Below are 22,915 nucleotides of genomic sequence, written 5' to 3'. Positions count from 1 at the left end.
CTCTGCAGAAGGAATGACATGAATCTGATATATAGCAATCAAAGGAGCAGGTCTAAGGTCATCCAGGTATGTCAAAAGAAAAGCAATTGTTGGCAGGGAAATGAAAGAGATAAATTTGCTCATCTGTTATCAGACACGTGCAATGTTCATATTTGCAATTCATCAAAAAAGAAAAGAAAGCAGCATGTGTGCAGAGAGATCTATTTTTCTCTCAGCCAAAAGCCTGGCATTCAGTTTGATTAATGTTTACATTAAGAACAATTTATTGGTCACTTGATCAGCAGAAACATCTCGGGGAAAGAATATACAGACATGTTTTTTCGCCACTTATATCCTCATAAAACACATACAGCTTACAAATTGGACAATACTATGCTAATTAACACAAATCAGTAGGTGTACATGCAGAGGTGACCCAGGGAGATTTACAGCAGTGTGCCATCAAAAGGACCTTATAGCTATCACCCTTGGAGAATATTAAAGATGTACCAAAAATACCCCCTCATTCTTTTGGATGTTAAACAGATTATCTGTAAAAACTAGAGAAGCAAAATCTATTAGATTGGGTGCTTGTGTGCAAGGTATGCCTTTAATTCAATATTCTACAATACTCAAGGACGCGGGTGGCGCTGTGGTCTAAACCACTGAGCCTCTTGGGCTTGCTGATCAGAAGGTCGGCAGTTTGAATCCCTGCGACGGGGTGAGCTCCTGTTGCTCAGTCCCAGCTCCTGCCAACCTAGCAGTTTGAAAGCACGCCCCCAAAGTGCAAGTGGATAAATAGGTACCGCTGCAGCGGTAAGGTAAATGGCATTTCTGTACGCTACTCTGGTTTTGGTGTTCCGTTGCGCCAGAAGCGGCTTAGTCATGCTGGCCACATGACCCAGAAAAACTGTCTGCGGACAAACGCCGGCTCACTCAGCCTGTAAAGCGAGATGAGTGCCGTCACCCCAGAGTCGTCTGCGACTGGACTTAACTGTCAGGGGTCCTTTACCTTTACATTTTTACAATACCCAGCAACTTATGATATCCATTCACTTTGCAGGTCATAACAAAGCTCTATGTGGTAGCTCCCAATAATTCACAAGGTTCCCTTCATGCTTAGCAGTCAGCACAATGTGTTCTATCTATGATTAAAGCCAACTTGATTAGCTTTAAAAGATAAGACAAATTCATGGCAGATATGGCTGTCAACAGCTACTAGCCACAACAGCTATGTTCCACCTCCACTGTTGGAGGCAATATGCCTCTGAATACCAGTTGATGGGAATCACAGCTGGGGAGCATGCTATTTCACTCATTTCCTTCTTTCAGGCTTTCCAGAGTCTTCTGGCTGGCCAATGTAAGAAAAGGGTGAGGATTGTGGGCACAGAGTATAGTATGAGAGTTTCCTAGTGATGATCCCATGTTGTTTGGGGCCAACTTCATATATTGCTGTAAGGCGGCCAAGGGTGCTGTGCATATTTTTCTTTCCATGAAAGTATGGGTGGCTAACCTTTGACCCTCTAGATGTTACTGGACTAAAGCTCTCATCATCCAAGACAATTGGGTGTGTTGGCTGGAGCTGACAGCAGTTGGACGTCAGGTTAGCCATCCTGATTAAACATTATCTGACTATTCTTCAGCCTTCTCTGATTTGGGGGGGGGGGGGAAGCCAAATGGAAGGAGGTTAATTGAAGTATAAGAACCCATTGCCTAGATCACAGGTGTACAACCTGTGGATCTAGGGCCACATATGCTTCTTGTGGCACATGGGATCTTCAGTCTGATTTTATTTAGCTCCTTGTTGTGAAAAATTAAAATCCTACCCATGTTCTCAATGAATGTCATATGAAGTGTGAAGCTGATGGGGATACTGCAAGGGGCTTAGAAAGACCATTCAACTTTCACTTAGAAAGTGAAACTTTAAAGTGATTTTGATAGTTGCTTCTCAGACAAAGCAGTTGATAAGCATAGCTGTCAACTTTTCCCTTTTCTTGCGAGGAATCCTATTTGGAATAAGGGAATTTCCCTTAAAAAAAGAGAAACGTTGACAGCTATGTTGATAAGATGAGCAAAATTTTACACAAAAGAATGGTCTAGTTAACACGTGAACTTTCTGGGGTCAAGGGTCACAAGTAGCAGTGGGTGGAAGGCACATGAAAGTGAGCATGACTGGAGCCATACTCTTTTAAAATGTGGCTCTTTGGGGGGGGGGGGTATTATTAGGTTATTGCTTTTATTTTTATCTTATATACTGTTATCTTTTTATGTGAACTGCCCCGAGACCTCTGGGTATAGGGCGGTGTATAAATTCTAATACTAATAATAGGTGGGCTATTTTCATGCACATTCATACACACACACTGTGATGGGGAGGGATACATACAGTATATCAGGTGAAGTGCCCATCTACTCCAGCACTGTGTTTTCACAGTAGCCAAATAGTTACCTATCGGAAGTCCTCAAGGTAGGATCAGAGTGCAGCAGCACCCACTCAACTCGCAGTTCCCAGCAACTGAAATTCAGAAGCATACTTCCTCTAGCCATAGTGCTGGATCATAGCCATCATGGTTAGCACCTTATTTTAAAGCTACCTGAGTTGTTTACCCTCACTACATTGTGTGGGTGCAAATTCCATAACTTAAGTGTGTGTTGTGCAGAAAAAAATACCTCCTTTTGTCTGTCCTGAATTTTCCAACATTCCGCTTCATTGGGTGGCCTTTAGTTGCAGAATTATGGCAGAGGAAGAAAAGGTTCTCCCCAGGTGGGGTTCCCCAACCTTTTTGGTGATTTGATGATTTAAACTGGGAAGCAAAAGCGTGCAAAGATGAATTTCCCTGTGCGCCTTCATTACAGTCAACATCACACCCTCCCCAGACATAAAACTTCTGTGGGGAGTGGCAATTTGGCAGTGGGAGGCTATCCTCACAAGTGGTCCCATTGAATAGCTGATTACTAGCAAACATGCTGCAGGAATCACATTTTTGGAAAAGTATTTATAGTTAAGATTTAGAGTTTAAAGGAAAAAATCTGCTTTCCCATAGACTAATTTGGATTATATTTTCAAGAGTGTAACCCTATGCCCTCTCACTTGAAAGCAAGTCTAGTTCAGTTAAGTGGGCTTGCTTATGTATAAACATGCATAAGGCTGGGCTATGTATATAAGGGGCACAGAATCATTCTCAGAGTGGGGGCCACATGCCAGACATGGTCATGGCCGGGGTCAAAAGTGGATAGAGCAACAAATGCATATTTTACCTTTATTCAGTAGGCTACAGATACTCACACACTCCTCTTTATCTTCCATCCAGGCAGCCAAAAAGTATTAGCATAGTTCAAGGACACACTTCAGCCAGGCAAGAACACTCAAGGGATGAGCAAAAGAGGGCTAGTAAGGGGCATATCTTGAGAAGTATGTGATGTGGGGAGCATCCTGAGTCTAGATGGAGAAGACTGGTGGGCTGAATTTGACTCAGGACCTGAAGCTTACCACCCCGATGTAGCAAAGCACATGAAAACAGGTTCACAACTTGGAACTTTGAAAATAATAATATTAAACACACGCACACAAAGGGATGCCAAATGGAAAGAAGACAATAAAACAATTAAAGCAGTTAATGTTTGTTGGCTCGTTGTATGACAAAAGGGAGAAGCACGTGAAAAAGAAAATACATGAAAGGCAAAAGCTTTTAAGCTTTCTTTTGCTCAAGAACATTTGCACACAAACGAGCCATATGCTAGTCTGGAAGCAGGATGCAGGCAGATGTGGAGTTTGATGACAAAAAACACACAGAACGGGAGAATTAGCATGAAGAAACCGGCTGTTCTTACTCACAGTCCATAATCAGAAAAGAATGTGTCATTTCTATTTACTCATAGGTAATGCCGGAAAGCGAATCGCATTAAACATTCAGCAATATGATTCCTTTTCGGTGTCTGCATAAATTTTTTAACAGTTGCGGTGTCCAAAATAATTTGTATACATTTTCAAGTTCAGCAATGTGTTCATTCAGAGCGTGCATTAACCTACAAGAAGAAGGAGGGGAATTGTATCCTGTCTGCCATTCACATTTCAATATGTTTTATTCAGAGTAAAATTAAGTATTATTTTTTATTGCTGTTGTTGCCAGGTTGTCTCATTCCCCTGGCAAAACCCCTCTAGAGAATATTGCACATACTTTCTAGGTCTTCTGTTTCAAGCAGGCATTCTGCAAATATATGTTGTTGTTTTTCTGGTCCCAGATAGAAAACCACATGTTTCCTGTTGTGGATATGTATTCAAAAAGAGCTATCCAAATTATTGGGTGCCAGCAATGTAAATTATGCTGGTGTAATTTACCCCTATTCCAAACTCCATTCAAGAGTGGGGCTACTGCCATCTGAGCCAGTCTGAGCCTGGCAGAACGAAAACAGGTCTTTAAATTAGAATTTAACTTATACCGCCCTTTTACTCTTACAAAGTTTGTGGCTCAAACTGAAGATTTTTATGCTGTGGTTGCCAACATTTTTGGGCCAGTGGGCACCTTTACATAAAGTGCCATGGGTGCTAGTCACAAAATAGTTGGCATGTTGTGTGTGGTATAACTCAGAAATGGCTGTGCATGTGTGGCATGACACAATGATCACACCACTGCCTCTCACATGATGAAAACTGGGACAGTATTTTGGCATACACTTCTTTCCCACTGTTTGAAATTCAGTGCAACATGGCTTTGATAATACAGACACAGCTCCATAACACAATACCTACTGCAACGCAAAAGAAATGTTAGACATCAGGACAAAAACGTTAACATTAAAACTAAGAATATTAGTGCAATAACACCCATCCATGGAATACTAATGCAATAACCATTGTATTCTTGCTCTTTATATTCTATTTGTGACCACTGAGTCTTTTCCTTGAAGACAGTATAGTTTACCCAATGTAACATGCAGATGGACATTTTATGCATAAAATTAAGTACACCTCATTGATAGACCTGCAGGTACAGGCCATGGATGTGGTTGCCCAAGCCTCACCCATATTTTTTATGCTGATCAGAGAACATAATTGGACATTTAGGTTTATTACAAGCACCTGTGCCTTGTCATGGTTTCAGCAAGGTGTACAGATAAGTAAGTAGAGGTTTCCGCTCTATATGCCACCAGTCCAGTGGTACTTCGGGTTACAGATGCTTCAGGTTACAGACACTTCAGGTTACAGACTCAACTAACCCAGAAATAGTACCTTGGGTTAAGAACTTTGCTTCAGGATGAGAACAGAAATCTCGAGGCGGCAGCACAGCTCCAGTGGGAGGCCCCATTAGCTAAAGTGGTACCTCAGGTTAAGAACAGTTTCAGGTTAAGAATGGACCTCCAGAACGAATTAAATTCTTAACCTGAGGTACCACTGTAGTCTGCCTCCTGTGTGATACTTCCAAGTGTCATACTACTTGTTAATAATTATAATAAAAGTGTGTGTTGGAGGAGGGAAGGCAGCTTCAGTGCTGCTAACACACAGTTAGCAAGATCTTTGGAAAATATTTCTGAAACTAGGTTACCAAAGTTACAATCCTGCATAGTGTACACTCCACAGAACATAGTTTAAAGACATCTCACTTGCTTATGGAGACATTTTGTACTGTAATTCAGCTAGTGAAATGTTCCTGATCCTCATTTTGGGAACTGGTCCCTAATGACTATACACACACACACGCACGTGCACACACACACACACACACGCACACACACACACGGTATATATATATATATGTTTGTGTGTGTGTGTGGCTGTTGCTGTGGTTTAAAATAAAGTATTTGAATCATATGGCATTAATGATCTGGGGTGAGTTCACTGGAATAAAAACAGCTACATTGGAAATGAAGGTGAACGGTATCTGGTTTGTCCAGAAAAGTAAATAAAAAGAAGAAGTTGGGCATTTGTGGTGAAGGTTTAAAAGAGGGTCCCACATTGCAGGATAAAATAAAATATGAACTGAAAGATGGAAGACTACTAGTTTGCATTTTTTAAAAGCCTTGTGCAAATGGGAATTCCACAATCTCCACTCCGTACTCATACTGAGACTTTTTCACAAGTAATATGTTTGGCATTGGTGATCTACTAAGAAGATGAAGAAAGGTTTGCATATATGAATTTTGGTAATACGTTTAGATACAGTCTCTCTTCCTGTGCACTTACACGTAAATGGGAGAATCCAAGTTGTTAATATTCTTGTTATTGTAGTTGGCAAATAGTTCTGGCTATCTAGACTCATTTCCCCCCATTTTGTTTTGTTTTAACTTTCACCAAACAGCTAGGGACAACGAAGCTTTAAAAACAACAACAACAACAACAACAACAACAACAACAACAACAACAACAACAACCCAAACATTGTAATAAGAAATTTACATATTTAGTAAGAAATAAATAAATAAAAATTACTGGAAGAGCAGAACCCTATTTCTAGGCACTGAGATTTCATCACTATGAAAAATCTTCTTTAAATATTTACTGCTATTCTCTGTAGGCCTTTAAATACCTCCCAGTATTCCATATTGGTGCAGAGGAGGGGAAATTAACCTTTGGCTCTGAAGAGAATATTTTATTTTCCATTACTTTGATGTTTAATTGAAAGCAAAATGGCTGCCAACTTTGGCGAAAACATAACTGTCTTGATGTTAAGGGAGTGCAGCTATTTTAGATATAAAAAAGACTTTTCTTGGTTCCTGAGAGGAAAGCGTATGCTTGAAATTTCGATTCAGGCTGCATTCTTACACATATTTTGCTCACAGCAACCCCACAGAGATCAGTATGCATGATCTGGGTGGTGGTGTACCATAACCTAAAAGACATTGAAATGCCTACTATTTTATTAATTTAAATATCACTAAATGCCAAAAAAAGCCTACCTAGATATTGCTACATATATATGTTTTTAAAGTGCTATAGATTTTATATTTGTTTTAAATAGTGATGGTTTCATGTATACTTGTGTGTGTTTATGATACTTTTCTATATTTCTGTCCTTAGTGAACAGTGGATTTCAGCCATGTTTTATCTTCTGATTTATCGCGCTGGAATGATTGTGGTTTTTTAAATCATTTTCTAAATATGTATTTAATCATTTTCTAAATATGTATTTAGAACACATTAAAGGGGAGAAGCAAAAACAAGCTTCAATATACAATTAACTTCCTTCTGAAATGTGTTTGCCTTCATAAAGTCTCCTTTAAGGTCCCCCACTACTAATGTTGAGGTTAAATAGCCACAGGTTACTTGATATCCAGTACTGCCATAGTTATTTGGCATACAGTGGTACAGTGTTACCTCGGGTTAAGAACTTAATTCGTTCTGGAGGTCCGTTCTTAACCTGAAACTGTTCTTAACCTGAGGTACCACTTTAGCTAATGGGGCCTCCTGCTGCCTCTGTGCCACTGGAGCACGATTTCTGTTCTATACTGAAGCAAAGTTCTTAACTCTAGGTAGTATTTCTGGGTTAGCAGAGTCTGTAACCTGAAGCGTCTATAACCTGAAGCGTCTGTAACCTGAGGTACCACTGTATACTATGTGGTACTTAATATGCATTGTTTCCTATTTTACCTCTCTATAGAGGAAGAATTTTATGAAGTTCAAAAGAACACACACACAATTGTGTGGAATTTTGTAGCATTTTTCAAACACTCAGGGAGATCTACTGTCACCTCTGCCAAGATCTATACAGTCCCCTAAAGGTCTAAACAAAGCCTGTGTACAAACAGTTGTATGCATGATGAAGGATCCTGACTTGGAAAGTTTCAATTTCTTGAAGACAGCCTCAGTGAAAGAAGTGTCAATGGACTTTCACTGAGCATACGGCTGTCAGAAGAAGGGACAGTGGGAGCACTCCATGCCTGAATAACACTTGTGCGTGCATTCAAACCCTCCTATACATACCATCAAGAAAATCACTGAATTCAATTATTATAAGACTGTGCATTGGGTCACTGAAACAAATGCTAAAATGTGATTAGCAAATTTGAAAAGTCTTCTTTGTATGTGGAGGCACAATACTGATGGTAGTAGGGATTGCAAATTCCTCTCCCTGCCAATTATAATGATATAGGTAAAACAAAAAATAAAACAAAACAAAAACACTTCTGAACCTGGCATTCCGGTTTTTAGCTTTTGCAATTTTATTGTAATTGCTTCTAGGTGTTGATAATGGCCAGATCTAATCAAACAGCTCATTAGCCAACAAAACTGTTCCTGGCGTGTACCACTATAGGTGGGTGACTGCATTTCTGAATGTTCTCCAATGATAATTACAAAAATAGGCCTTACATCTAGAAAACTGGCATGTCATGGCTTTGTTAGTCCTAGTCCAAGTATTCCCAAACTGTGGCCCATGAGCATCATTCAGGTGGTCTGTGGTGTGTCTGTGGATTTGTGGCTGAAGACAGCAGATGGTACACCCACTGCATTAAATATTTTTATTGGCATTTAATTATATTTTTATTGTGTAACTTATGAGCAGGTCTATATGGATAAGGGTGGTTCTTTGGTTTTAGGGATTCTGAGCTACGTAATGCATCTTAGGTTGCTTCCAGATGATCTTTCCATTGAATAGTTTTCCAGAAAATTTTTTGGACAAAGTTTGCAAGGAGGTGGCGCTGTGGGTTAAAGCCTCAGCGCCTAGGACTTGCCGATCGAAAGGTCGGCGGTTCGAACCCCTGCGGCGGGGTGCGCTCCCGCTGCTCGGTCCCAGCGCCTGCCAACCTAGCAGTTCGAAAGCACCTCCGGGTGCAAGTAGATAAATAGGGACCGCTTACCAGCGGGAAGGTAAACGGCGTTTCTGTGTGTGGCTCTGGCTCGCCAGAGCAGCGATGTCACGCTGGCCACGTGACCCGGAAGTGTCTCCGGACAGCGCTGGCCCCTGGCCTCTTAAGTGAGATGGGCACAACCCCAGAGTCTGTCAAGACTGGCCCGTACGGGCAGGGGTACCTTTACCTTTACCTTTACCTTTGCAAGGAGGTTAGATAATGCCTATTGTTTATTGAGCATTTACTCCAATTTTCCATTTTTCAGGGGTTTTCCACAATGTCATATCAAACAATTGTTAGCTCACAATTTCCTGCTCCTTTTCCCCATCATTTTCCTTACTGCAAAAAAAGTTTAGTGGGGGGATAAATCAGGTTTATTGCACAAAATGATCAAATCCACTTCAATTACACAACCTAAATTTGCCAGCATGTGATTAAATCTCACCTGCAAAACAGCAATAGTCTGGATGTGATCATACTGTTGCTGTTTTGGAAAACAAACAAACAAACAATATTTCTGCAGCTGACTAGCATAACTTACATGGTTTTGTGGCTTCTTGTAATCCAATGTGTAAGTTAGCATTCCTTGAGGAAAAAATAGTATTCCAATTTATTAGCTGAAGTATCCTACATCTTTCAATGCTTGGGGGTGTAAAAAAACCCCTTATATTGACAGATCTGGAGCTTTTATTGAAGTTATATTAGTGCTATCTATCAGGGATGTGCTAGAAAATCTATAACTTCCACCCAAATGTGGCCCATGTGAGCAATCCAGTTTATGAAGTGCAATCTTCCCAAGCTGGCTTGGCGCCTCTTGGTTCATTTTTCAAGAAATGTGATGTTTAATGATTTTGTCAAAATAAGAACTAATACACAGTTTCATGTCTATCATCAAATTATGCCTTTCAATTGATGGGTCGGCATATGAAAAAAGACACTCTCTCAAAGGCCTACAAATGGAAAATATTGCAGGTCTCCTCTATTTCATTTCCTATTTTGACACTTCTTACTAGCCAAAGGCATCATTTATTTTGGTTACAATTACACCGGGAGTTTATCAAGATAAAGTAATGACACTGTTTCATTATGAGGAGCATGTAGATATTTGTCTGTGGCACAGTGTTGTGGCACTCAATATATTTATGGGGTGGGGGGAAATAAAGAGAGGTGGAAGGTTTTGATGACCTTGTTTAAAGCAATTTCAAATCCCATTTTCTGTACTGCTAAACAGAGAGTCTTCAATTCATTCATTTTCCCATGATATTCATCCAGAATTGTAACAACATGTTGAAGATTAGCTACTCATTATTATTCTTTTAAGCAGCTTGGCTTTCACTCCTCTTTTTGCATATATTTTTGTGTGTGCATTTTCTTTAGTATGAAAAAGGAAGATACCGTTTCTCTCTCTCGTGTGGTTCCCAAGAATCTTGAGTCCCAGTTTCTCTCTTTACTTCAGAGAGCCAAAGAAGATCCTTATTCTGGGCGCATGAATGTCTGTGCCAACATAGGACCCTCTCTACATAGTTGGATTATTATCCTCTCCTATCTCTCCAAGCTCCCTCTTTCCCCCTCCCCTTCCATCTTCTCTGTCTCACCATTGGGGTTTAAAGCCCCAGAACTTTTACCAAATTGAGCTTCTCCTTACTTTCTGGCTCTCCATTTTCTCTGAGACAAGGTTCCCCATTGCTGGGTTTTCTCTGTTTCTCTTTCCCTACTGCTTCCTTCTATTTTGTTTCCTCTGGTTTTCCTTTCCTTCCTATCTTTCCCCACCATATCAGTTTCTCCTCCTGGCTCTCCTTACCTGCATCCCAGGCACCATAGGAATGCACCCTTAAGCTTATACAGTGGGCAAAGGTTTTCAAATTTTCTCACCTTTTAAACTTAAGAATGCTTTACCTAGCTATCCTTCTTTCAGCCACACTTCCTGAAACATTTTGGTAGCAATGCCATATCACAACATGCCACCTAAAGCATTTTAGAAAGTGTGGCTGATGGGAAGTGATGCAAAGCTCTCTGTACAGCTTCTTGCTGGCCATACTTCCTGACAAGGCTCAGAAATGTAAGCAGCAAACTCCTCTTCCCAAAATGAGAGAATTCGTCTTCCCTCAAGGAAGTGTGTGTGTGGGGGGAGTCCTTCTTGGAACTAATGCCTCAGGAATTGTCAGTAGCAGGAACAAGTGGGAGAAGTTCAATAAATAGCTAAAGATGTGAAATATTCTTGGGTGCTTTGAGGTTCAGTGCATAGAAGAAGGAGTTTGGATTTGATATCCCGCTTTATCACTACCCGAAGGAGTCTCAAAGCGGCTAACATTCTCCTTTCCCTTCCTCCCCAACAACAAACACTCTGTGAGGGGAGTGGTGCTGAGAGACTTCAAAGAAGTGTGACTAGCCCAAGGTCACCCAGCAGTTGCATGTGGAGGAGCAGAGACACGAACCCAGTTCACCAGATTACGTGTCTACCACTCTTAACCACTACACCACACTTGGTTCCTGAAAGAACCAAAATAGACTGCTGAGAGTTCCTAGTGTGGGGGAAAGTGTGCAGTTTCCAGTATGGTGGAATTTGTTCTAAGGATCACTAACTGCCACCTGTTGCAATCTCAAGGTAACAGCAGAAAATTCACCAAAGTATCCCTGGGTGGTCAAGTAATTTGAGTTTGTAGGCATGGAAAGGTGGTTAAGCAATATAAGTAAGTGAACAAGATTTGGTTGAAACAGCTCACTGTTTAAATTTCTCCCCTATTACCCAGTTTTCCACTCTTCCCCATGAATAACACGCTATATTCATGGGAGCCCACCACAATATTTATGTTTTGCTTCCAGGGAGAAGACTAAAGAAAATCCTTATAAGTTGTGTGAGTGTGTGTCATTTCAGATGATAGAATCAAGCCCTCTAATGAATAAGGGATAAAGATTCCTTGAAGGGATGATCGTTAGTATAATTATGCTCATTAACATAACATGCTCATCACTTAATATAGATCTGATTGGATCACTTAGACAGGATTAAAAGCCTGAAGCAAAGGAAATAAAGAAGCCATTCTCCTTGGATTGGCAGACTTCCTCAGTAAAATATCTACAAACTGATTAGCTAAAATATATTGTTTCCTACAACCCTGTGCAGATGGTCAGAGAATGTGCAGATCGAAAAAACCTGTTTCCCAAAACCTGCAAAGCAGCTGCCATATAGCTTAGATTAACCTTCCCCATCCTGCAGCCATCCAGGTGTTTTGGACTCCAATTCCCATCAGTCCCAGCCAGCATGGCCTAATGGTCATGGGTGATGGGAGTTGTAGTCCAAAACACCTGGAGGGCTCCAGGATGGGGAAGACAGCTTTAGATAATACACTGATACATGGAGCAGGGGACTAATTTGATGTAAGGTAGCTTCCTAATTTAGATGTTTCTCCTTGAGCAGACCATCCCAGGAATGAGCTTTCATGAGACAAGTGGTATTTGTCAAGCTGGTTTTTTTCATATCCAATATTCTAGCCTGAAGACTATTGCAGATTACAGCCTAGAATCTTATCCAAGAATTATTTCTTAAGCAGCACTGTCCTCTGAATGAAATTGCTTCATAGTTTTAGCAGATTAAAATAATATATTCACCCTCCAGTCTCCCCAAGAAGGAAAACATTGCCAAAATATCACAGTAATCATTGCCACCATTTGGGCATGGAACAGATATAATATGTGAAAACCCCTCAACATATTCTGTGCAGGGTGAGCACATTCTCTCAAGCATTAACACAGAAATTCCATAGCCGTCGAGTTCATTTATCCTTGATAATAACCCAAGTGTTCATTGGCATTCTAACGCCCTATTTTTCAGCTTAGTTGGAATCTGTCATGTGCATGTTACCTTGAACAGGGTTGCTGAATATGAAACTTGACTTTACTACCTATAACATTAAAATTTCAATAAGTTAAAAAGAAAAAGAAAAAATGAAAAAATGAAAATGGAAGAAAGGCAAACATTCAAGAGGTCATTTCTGCCTATTCCTTCTTTACTGTAAATTCCACATTGCTCTCATTATATCATTTATCTCCCGTAATAGCTTAATTTGGACTCCATCCAAATTATGAGGGAGACAAAGTCATTGTTTTGTTGTTTTCAAAAGAGATGCTGAATTTCATATGAATAAGGCAACAGAGCAATGCACTGAATACTAAGTAAGAGAGGAAATTTATTTCAGGAAGGTGGGCTGGAGCTGGAAATCAGAAGATACATTTATTTCATCATTGTGGGAAACAGATTTTTCTTTCCAAAAAACCATCCTGTCTTTAATGCTCATGTTGCCTCCTGTATTAATTTCAGCTAAAGGTATGTGCCCTGCATAAAACGTATTTTATATTTATATTGCATATGCTTCTGGAGTAGTGCACTAATATGGCTTTATGTGTGATAGAAAACACATCCCTGCAAGTGTATATAGTTTGTGTTGTTTCCTATATGAGGGGAAGGAAAGAGAAAACAAATTACTGTAAAATAAACAGCCACCTCCATCCAACTCTCCATATATTTGCCTGCGAAGTTTTTTAAAGGCAAATTTCATATCATGAAGCACCATAGCTGAGGTGTAGAGTACCCGCTTTGCATACAGAATGCCCCAAGTAGTACCCAAGACATCACTAAATAGGAATGTGGGGAAAACCCATGAATTCCTCATATCCACTCCATTGGTTTTCCCCTCAAAACCTCTCCTTGATTGTGAGTGAGCAGGGAGATTATTCAGTTTTGTATAAAATCTGGCCAGGACAATGGGAAGCAAGGGAAAGAGACATATGGACAGACAGTTCACGGGATGAAAACTAATATGGGGAAAACAGAATGGGGATAGTGTGGCAGACAATGGGATGGCAGAGACAGAAATGTATGTGGAAGGGAGGAGTGTGTTGAAATATGAATATGTGTGTGAATGGAAAGTATATATGTCCACGACTCTTTGTTACCGCTTACAAAGCTTAAGAACCAAAACAAGGGCTTGTGACCTGGAGAAATCCTATCAAATCAGAATAAAAGTGGTTATGTGTTCATCTGGAAATGTGCCACCTACATTTGCACATGTCTTATTACCATATTGACCTGAATATAAGCAGCACCCGAATATAAGCCACACCTCTAAAACTGGAGGGAGGGGGAAAAACCCTGAATATAAGCAGCTCCATTCCTTGCTGCTCCTGGCTGCATACTGGGGGGGGGGGAGTCATGCTGCATTGCTGGCGGCCTTTCCCCTTCCTCGCTCTCTCCCTTCCCTTCCTTGGGGGAGAGGATGGGGGACTATGCACAGGGCGGGCACCGCTTTGCCATGCTCCTGGTTGCTGCTTGCCCCATGCTCTTGGCTGCATACCATATGGTCGCGAATATAAGCCACACTTTAACTTTGCATGGTCGGAATTTGGGGACAAAGTGAGGCTTCTATTCAGGCCAATACGGTAATGAATCAGCTCTGCAGCTCAGAGGTGTAGTACATACCTTTCAAGAAGAAGGCCCTAGGTTCACACCCTGGCATCTCCAAGTGGGGCTGTTAAAGACTCCAGTCTGAAACACAATAGAGCTACTGCCAGTCAACGTAGACAAAGCAGAGCTATATAGACCTGACTTGGCACGAGTAACTTCCTATGACTGCAGTCCTAAGCATGTTGAGCCACACTGAGTTCCATGAGGCTTCCTTCCATGAGGCTCACTTCCAGGCAAGTATGTGTAGGATTGCACCCAAGGTTCCTTTATGTGGCAATGTGAACACATGCAGAACCCCAGGCAGCAGACTCCGAACTCAGACCAAATCCACCTCTACCATCACAACACTCTTGAGTGCACATCTCCACTAATGAATGAAAAGGTTAAGAACAAGTCATTTTCCTATCTGTTCTATCCACCATAGTATGATGTTACACAGTGCTTAACATTGCCAAGATGCATAGAGAAGGGCAATTCCTCTTGCTGTCTTTCCCATACTAGTGCCCTCCAGATGTTGTGAACTGCTGCTCCCATCAGACCCAGCTAGCATGGCCAATTATGACGGAAACATGCTTAGGACATCTAGTTGGGGAAGGCTGCTCAATGCCCAGTTCATGCATCAGGGACCCAATATGTTTCAGTATCATAGACAATCCAACTGAGTTATAGAAGCTGTCTCATCAATATGCATTGGGAAAGGAATCGTGTGGAGACTTTAAACTCCTTAGACAAAGGGCGGGATGAAAAATGCAAAAAACTGAAAACTGACTTCTGAGTAAAATTGCAAAGCAATAAACAAACACATTACAGTAAGCTGCTTTGCCCTCACATACTCCATACCAAGAAAGGAAAATTGGAAACAGTCCTATAATTATCCAGGTCATTTCTGCTTTTAGATCTTATTCTCCTCCTCCTCCCACATTTGCATATCATACAGTACTTATAGGAAATCAATTGCTTCTTCTTAGCAATGGACACTTCATTTCCCCAAGCCCAGCTATAATGCAAGAGGTCAAAGAGGAGAGAGGGAGATGAACTATGGAGAGAGACGAGTTGAGGATCAGAGGGGGAAAGCGGGGTAATGGAAGAAAATTGGACTACGGTGTTCATGCTGAACCCTGACCTGGTGCTAGACACAGAGTCCTCAAATGATGAACCAGACACTGCAGGACATGGACCTTGAGAAGCAAGATCTCCTGGAACCAATTCTGAGGGTCCCCCTGATCAGCCCTCTGCTGGGAGATCTGCTGAAGAACCCTTGAAACTTTCAGAGGATGAGGTAGAGCCACCCTTCAGTCCTCAAGAACCCCAGTACCAAAAGGCCTAGGCCCAGATTGAAGAGCAACAACATAGCATCTGTCTGCATACTCAGAATCATTGTGTGGCTCATGAGTTGGCAATCATTGGAACTCCTCTTGGGATTTAACACTAGCCATTCAGTGTCCCTGACCCAACCCCCAGATCATGACAGGAGGAAGAAAGTAGCTAAGGGGAAATGGAGAATGTAAAGGGTACAAATGGAACAGGAAGAGGTAATGGGGAAAGTAGGAAGAAGGGGATTGATAGAGGATTTTATATATCTTTGCAATTCCTTCTGCTCATAATAGCTTGCAGTGTATTCTCTCCATTTTCACTGTTTTCCAGACAGAGTTAACCTTCTGCAACTTATTTTTCTGCCATAACTTAGTGGCCTCACAGAATTTGATTTCACCTGCAAAATCCATCTGTCTGCTTATTAGCATGTTTCTCAGCTGTCACTGAGATTAAATAACATCATTAAACATTAAATAATATGATCTAATCTGGCATTTTGGAAACCTAGACTGGACATAATCCTCAATCCGAAACTCTTCTATCATTTTCATTCTTTTTGTGTGCCAAGGCCTTTAAATGAAGAATCCAATGCCAAGTGATAAAAGTGTGATTAGAGTTGGATTTATCTTTGTTTCTGTCTATCATCTCCAATAATAGATGTGATATTTTTTTAAAAAATAAAAACCTGGCATACTTTGAATAAATTATTTGATCAACAAAATCGAACCAAACTTTGAGATGCCTACAATGGATACCAAATGAAGTGGTGAATTTGCTGGAAGAGTCATGAAACACTTGTTGGAAGCATTAGTTTGCTGAATGCCTCTAATCATGCAGGACTTCTACCACAAAGACACATAATTTATTAAGCACTGATGTGTCACTCATTCATGAGTTTACCCTGTAATCATTTCTGCCAATGTGTGTGAGAATTAAATACCATTCACAAATAATTATGCAGCTCTGCAAAAAAAATTAAGGTGTTACTTGACAGATTGTCATATGCTATAATAAACATCATAAGGAGAAATACAAGGTGATGTGATGCAAGTTTTAAGAGGAACAGGATTCATTGGATAGCTCAGTTGCTTAGAGCGTGGTGCTGATAATACTAAGGTTGCAGGTTCAATCCCTGTATGGCGCAGCTGCATATTCTTGCATTGCAGGGGACTGGACTAGATGATGCTCAGGATCCTTTCCAACTCTACAATTCTTTGGTGTCCAGGGGAAGAACAAATGCGAGCTTTTAATGGTGATATTAAGAAGTCCTCCTTCTGAGACATTTCAATACTTTTACTGAAATTCTGCTGGTTTGTCAGATATTCATCCTGAAATTTCACTTTTAGTGAAATATGGGCTCAGCCTAGAAATGCACAGTATTCCCAGTCCTTTCACTATTATATCTAATTGGGCTTACACTAAAATAGGGCCTGCATCAAATATTGACAACAGATAGCCACCAAGCTTCATCTGCCGTTCTATGGGCATCGAATTTAAATAGCCTTTGAATAGCTGCTTCTCACAATGGCTGTAAGGCACAGAGATGCTTGTGGTGTGTCTTACTCCAGAGGTATTATCAGCACCAAAATTTAGATAGTGAATTTGAGAGGTCTATTCTGTTCAGCCTCATTTTGGAGTCCACCTACCTAGTAATGATCTCACCAGAGGCCTACCTGGGCCTTGAGACATCTGAATTTGGCACAGCACTCCTATGCAATCTGAGCCTTCCACATATGCCCAGTCACACAGCACCTCTAAGATGACTCCAGTGGCCCCGGGGCATCCCGGGGCACACTATACAAACCTATAAACCTCTGAGGCTTCCCAGGACACTACATAAATAGTGTATTGTAATCTGATAAGTGTTTAGTTCTCATGTTAGGGGTGGGGTGGGGGGTCAGGAGCCACTGACTTGCAGGCCTGATCTGGGCCACCAAGCCTTTTTTTGCTGGCTTACCAGCAGCATTGTGTTAAAGATTTAAGATTAATATGCATACAATGATATGGTTTGAGTGCATTGTATTTAAAATACTATGCAGCGACATTTGCATTAGGCAAGAGGAGGTTTGTCTCTAGCAAACGTGGCAAGGAAAAGGCTGCAGATTTCCCTCTGAGCATTTAAGGCAATCTGGTGAATTGTCCCTGGAAACCTGAGACCAAGCAGAGATCTTTCTCAGCATGAGATGAAACCTGAGAACTCAGCATGTAAGCCAGTCATTGGAGCCAGCAGCAGAAGATGCTCAGCTCAGTTTGGCTCGGCTTAGCTCAGCTCAGTGATAATGCTGCAAGTGCTGTACCATCAGAGAGTACGGTGAGCAGAGCAGGTCCTTCAGATAACTTTCAGTACAATGACAGTTGGACTGTGGGTGGGGAGCACAGGCAAAGACAAAGAAGGCAAGGTATGAAGGGGGCAAATGCAGTTACAAATACACGTCCTTAGTCTTCGCTGGAGATAAAAACAAATGAGTTTGGTCAAAGGTTTAAGATTTATATAGTTTAACCTCCAGTCCAACAATTATGAAGCCAGAGTTATGTCACCTTTTGCATATCTGCCAAGAATAGATTCTGAACACAGTACAATGTAAAGAAGCATTGTTTCAAAAGAGAGAGACTGCACGTATTTTGTGATCTTACTGTTCTGTCTTTATATAATTTTTTGTTTTGTAATTTTCCACGGTGTTTGAATAGCAGTTAGGAATTGTATAAATGCAATTTAAACAATTCTGGAATTGATACAAGGACAGAGAAGTACCACCTATGGGTGTTCTGGCATTATGATGCATCTAGTAAGTACAAAAATTGCAGGATTTAATTTGAAAACCATTTTAGATAATCATCTGAATGTTGTACAAATACACTATGATTTCTTCTTTTGGACAATTAAATAAAATTCTAGGGAAGCGTTGGGATTTGGATCTTTCAGTTTCTGTATATATCAAAATGTGAGTTTACACAGAGAAATGCATGAATGTCTTCTGAGCATTCCATACTTTATCAGAACAGCTAAAAATGTATTTCTATAAGAATTTAAAATGTTTTGTTAGTTAGTTCATTAGTTCATTAGTTAGTGAGTTAGTGTGTGTTTTCAGATTATATTTATTTCAAACATGATATTCACAGTTTAATGATGAAATGGATTAGAATTATGGAACACCCACAATTAAAATGTGCAATAAAACAAGCCAAGTAAAACAACACAAGAATTAAAGCAGTTACAACAGGCATGAAAACTCATATTGACCTGTAATTTCATCTCCTGGGGAGGCAAGGAGGGCAGTTTTATTTGTTTCACTGTAACATAAGAAAACAATGCTTTGTTTTGGTTTTCTGAAAAAATAAACGGCAATGGATGCATGTGATTTAAGTCAGTATATCAGGGGAATTATGAAATGGAATAGCATTATGGGTAAAAGCACACAAAAGTCATATGCATTGGGAATAAGCTGATTTATCCATCTCTATTGCAAACAAGGGTGGGGGAATGAAGATTGTGAGAGGAAGGGGAAAAGGAAATAAAAGCAGTTAGCAAACAATGTGAGAAGCAGGCTGCTGTTCACGTGGGGGGGCATAGCCTTTCTCCGCCTGTATAGTGTGTGTGTGTGTCCAACACCTCCCTCATTACACACCTGCTGGATACTAACACCCAGCTGTATAACAAGGGAAAGAAAACATTCCAGAATCATCAGCATTCTTCCAGCAGGGTTGGGGACATAATGTGCTGCACTGCACTAAAAGCTCAGTGAAATTTTTCAGAAACGCAGTTTCAGCTTCCGTGGATCAACTAATTATAGAGGGAGTCTAATTTGCCTGAGTGCAGAAACCTTCTCTGTCATAATATTGCACTTTATTCACAGACACTGCAGCAAGAGAAACTCGTGTTTTTCTCCCTTGGTATTGAAAACTCGAGGGGTGGGGGAAGAGGAAGAGACTACCAAAAAGCAGAGAAATTATCTCCAAAAACATACTTATATAAGATGCATCATTTTAGCTTTCAGCTGCCTGTGTTGTATTTCTCATCCATTAATGATGGGTGGTCTCCTCCCTTCTGCTTTACGTTGAAGTTTGTATCAAGTCTATGTTCATATTTATAGCTCAAAAAAACAAAACAAAAATTAAGTTAGGTTCTCCTTGCCAAAGAGGGAGAGAGGGAAGTAAAGTATTAAGAACTTGGAAACTGAAGCATCCTCACCAAGCTTTAATACAGCCTTCTCTAAACCCAAGTTCTCCATCTGTTGTTGTACTACAACTCCCATCTTCCAAGACAATTTGCCACCCCTGCATGGGCTGATAGGAGCTATAGTTCAAAGCATCTGCAGGGCGCTGCATTGGGGTAGTCTGTTCTCATGTACTGTAAACGAACACGAAAAGAGCCCATCTGTTTGTCCCAGCATCCTGTTGTCACGATGGCCAACCAGATACCATGGTTATGAAAAGCCTGCAAGCAGGACCTGGTGACTTTCAAAATGTCGAAGATGAAACAGGTATTCTTGCATACATGTGATGATTTTATTCCCATGCGAATGGTCAGCATCTGTAAACAGACACAATCACATTGCTGAGGCTTTTTCTTTTTTCTTTTTTGTCCTGTTGTATGCTGTATTCCTTGGGGAAGGGCTGCGGCTCAGTTTATGGTATTACCTGTAATCCTGGAGAATGGTTGCTAGTCAGTGTGGACAGTATTGAACTAGATGGACCAATAGTCTAACTTGGTACATAGCAGCTTTCTATGCTGCTGCTGCAATCTTATCTATACTTAATTAAGGCTTTCCAGATTCCTTTACCACACATGTAAATTCTAGTGTGCATTTTTATTTTTAGTTTGTTTAGACCTCACAAGCTACAAACAAGCTACAAACCCTCGGTTTTAATATTTACCAGCAATCACACATTAAATGGAACTTGATTTTTAATGTGATGACCCATAATCCAACATTTAATTAATCAACAGCATTCTGGCATATATTTACTGACACTAGACTTTGCTGTTTCAAAATAAAAAAACCCACCCCTACTAATATAGTGATCTTCCTTCTTTATTGACCTCTCTTTGGAATAATCTGCCAGAAAACATTTTACAGAATATTTGTGTTGTGCAATAAATATTTCCTTTGGATTAAAAAAAGAGAAAGACCTTGAATAAAAATAAATCAATATTACGAATGCTATATTTTTAAAGAAGGCTCACAAAATCCCATAAATAGCTAATTCATCTCTAAACTTAGCATAAAATGTGCTCATTCTCTTTACATATTGATAATATGTGTTTGGGAATTTCACAGAAACTAATTGTCCTTGGGTACCAGTAAGGGGGTAGGCAGGAAGACCAACAGTAGGTGGAGCCAGAACCAATGACAGGCAGAGCCAACTAGTTTTAGTTTTGTTTGCATCTCTTTTTCCACCCTGCTAAGTTCTACAGGGGAAGCACTGAGACTAAGGAGGAGGAAGATGCTTACAGCTAGTCTCTCCCCCAGGGATGGCTACAAGTATGGAGGTAGGTAGGTGGGAACTGGATTCAGCTCTCCAAGCGCAGGCACAGATGCAGTCACAAAAGCATCACGCACACATATAAGAGGGAGGCATCAGTAAACAGGGTAATTTTGAGGTCTGCAGAGATAAAAAAATAATATTATTATTGTTCTGGAGGGGGACAACTACTAACTGGTGTAAACTCCCTCAAACTCCCAGTAATGTCTGGGTATGCTCAGATTTCAAGAAATTCTGACTTGCTGTTGAGAGGAGAAATATTATAAATTGTGGAGGAGGGAGGAATGGAACTGAAAGACTGAAAAAGAATGATAGTGGAATAGATATTAAGACACCCTTCAATGCACCTGTTCTTTTACCAGCCTATAACCACAAGTTCACTTGTTCTCTTGTACCCATCAGTCTTTCACCCTGTGGTCTTCTCTCTCTGAAGGGAGACTTTTTTTTTTTTTTACAGAGCTCCACTTGTAGCCTTTTGATTGTCACTTAATATCCCTGAGCCCATATGGTGAGTACTATTTTGCATTTTTGCTTCTTTAAGAAGACAGTTAAATGCAATTAAAAGACAGCAAGTAAGTGCAGGAACTTAAACTGATATTAAAAGCAATATGACAGATAGCTCATCACTTCTGAAACAAAGGAGCAGAAGCTACAATAAATAAGAATCTGCTTAACATTGCAGGAAGCCTTTTCAGAATGGGAATTACCTCTGAGTAAACACGCCAGAAAAAACTTGAACACAATATTAAGTTCTGTGCGAATGTAAAATTTTAATTTTGTTTCCTGGCATTTGCAGGGGGCAGGGGTGAACCTTTTCCTGGGACTTTACTTTTTTTCAGGAGCCTGTCTGAAAAAGAAGAGAAATTTTGTACAAATATTCAAGGAACGACACTGGAAAACAACAACACAAAAGGTAGCCAGGTCATCAACATAGGAGTTTTGATGTTGTTGCTGTTGGTAACTGAGTCAGTAGCTGATAGAAAAAGAAAAAGAAAAAGAAAAGAACTACCTTCACCCCCTGAAGAATATTCAGAAAAAGCTCCCCCTTGATTTTTACGTTTTCAACAAATAGGGTGGGGAATGATCAGAAGCAATTCTCACTCAACCCTAGCGTGAATCTATTTTTAAAGTATTTTTTTAAAAAGCAGGGGTGGGCGAACCTGTGCCCAACCATATGTTGCTGGACTACAAGTATCACCCCAGTCAAGGCTATGGAGGCTAGCGCTAGTGGGAGTGGGAGTCTGAAGAGCCACAAATTTCCCATCCCTGATCAAATAACCTGCTCTTATTTTCCTCATATTAAATGCAGGAGGCGCCTAGAGATGGTCAGTACAGAAAACAGCATAGCCACTGCTGTTTACAAATGAAAATCTGCTGCATGAAATGAATGAATCAATGACTGAATGAATAATGGCAACTTCTCTCCATAGGTGTGTAAGTATTATGCACTCATAATACTGAAGAGCAGAAATGGTTCAGTGAAATCAACACCTGCGGTCTTTTGGCCTAATATTTATAATGGAAAGGCTGGCCCCTGATTGACCACCTAGTATATAAGCATTCTGTAAATAACCGAGGCATGCTATGCAGCGGCACTGAGCCAGTTGCTGAAATGCTGGCGAAGGCTTCCTACCTGACTTCACATTATTAGGCTGCTGTGGCCTCTTAAGTGAAACACTTACCGTGAATGGCCTACGCACTGCATAGGGTTTACCTATGTGCAGTAATTTGTATTTATGCAATGAGCTGGAGAAACTGACATTGTTTGCTGGTGGGATGCTGCTACTTCCGTAATTCATTATCTTCCGAACTTCAATCTTTTAAAGACCCAGCTGTTTTGAAACTAGGTTTGATGGCAAATCAAGGGGCATACAGAAAAGACTCCTATAAGAC

This window comes from Podarcis cretensis (genome assembly GCF_951804945.1).
Source record: "Podarcis cretensis genome assembly, chromosome: 8".
Taxonomy (NCBI): domain Eukaryota; kingdom Metazoa; phylum Chordata; class Lepidosauria; order Squamata; family Lacertidae; genus Podarcis; species Podarcis cretensis.
Note: the sequence above shows the minus strand (reverse complement) of the source record.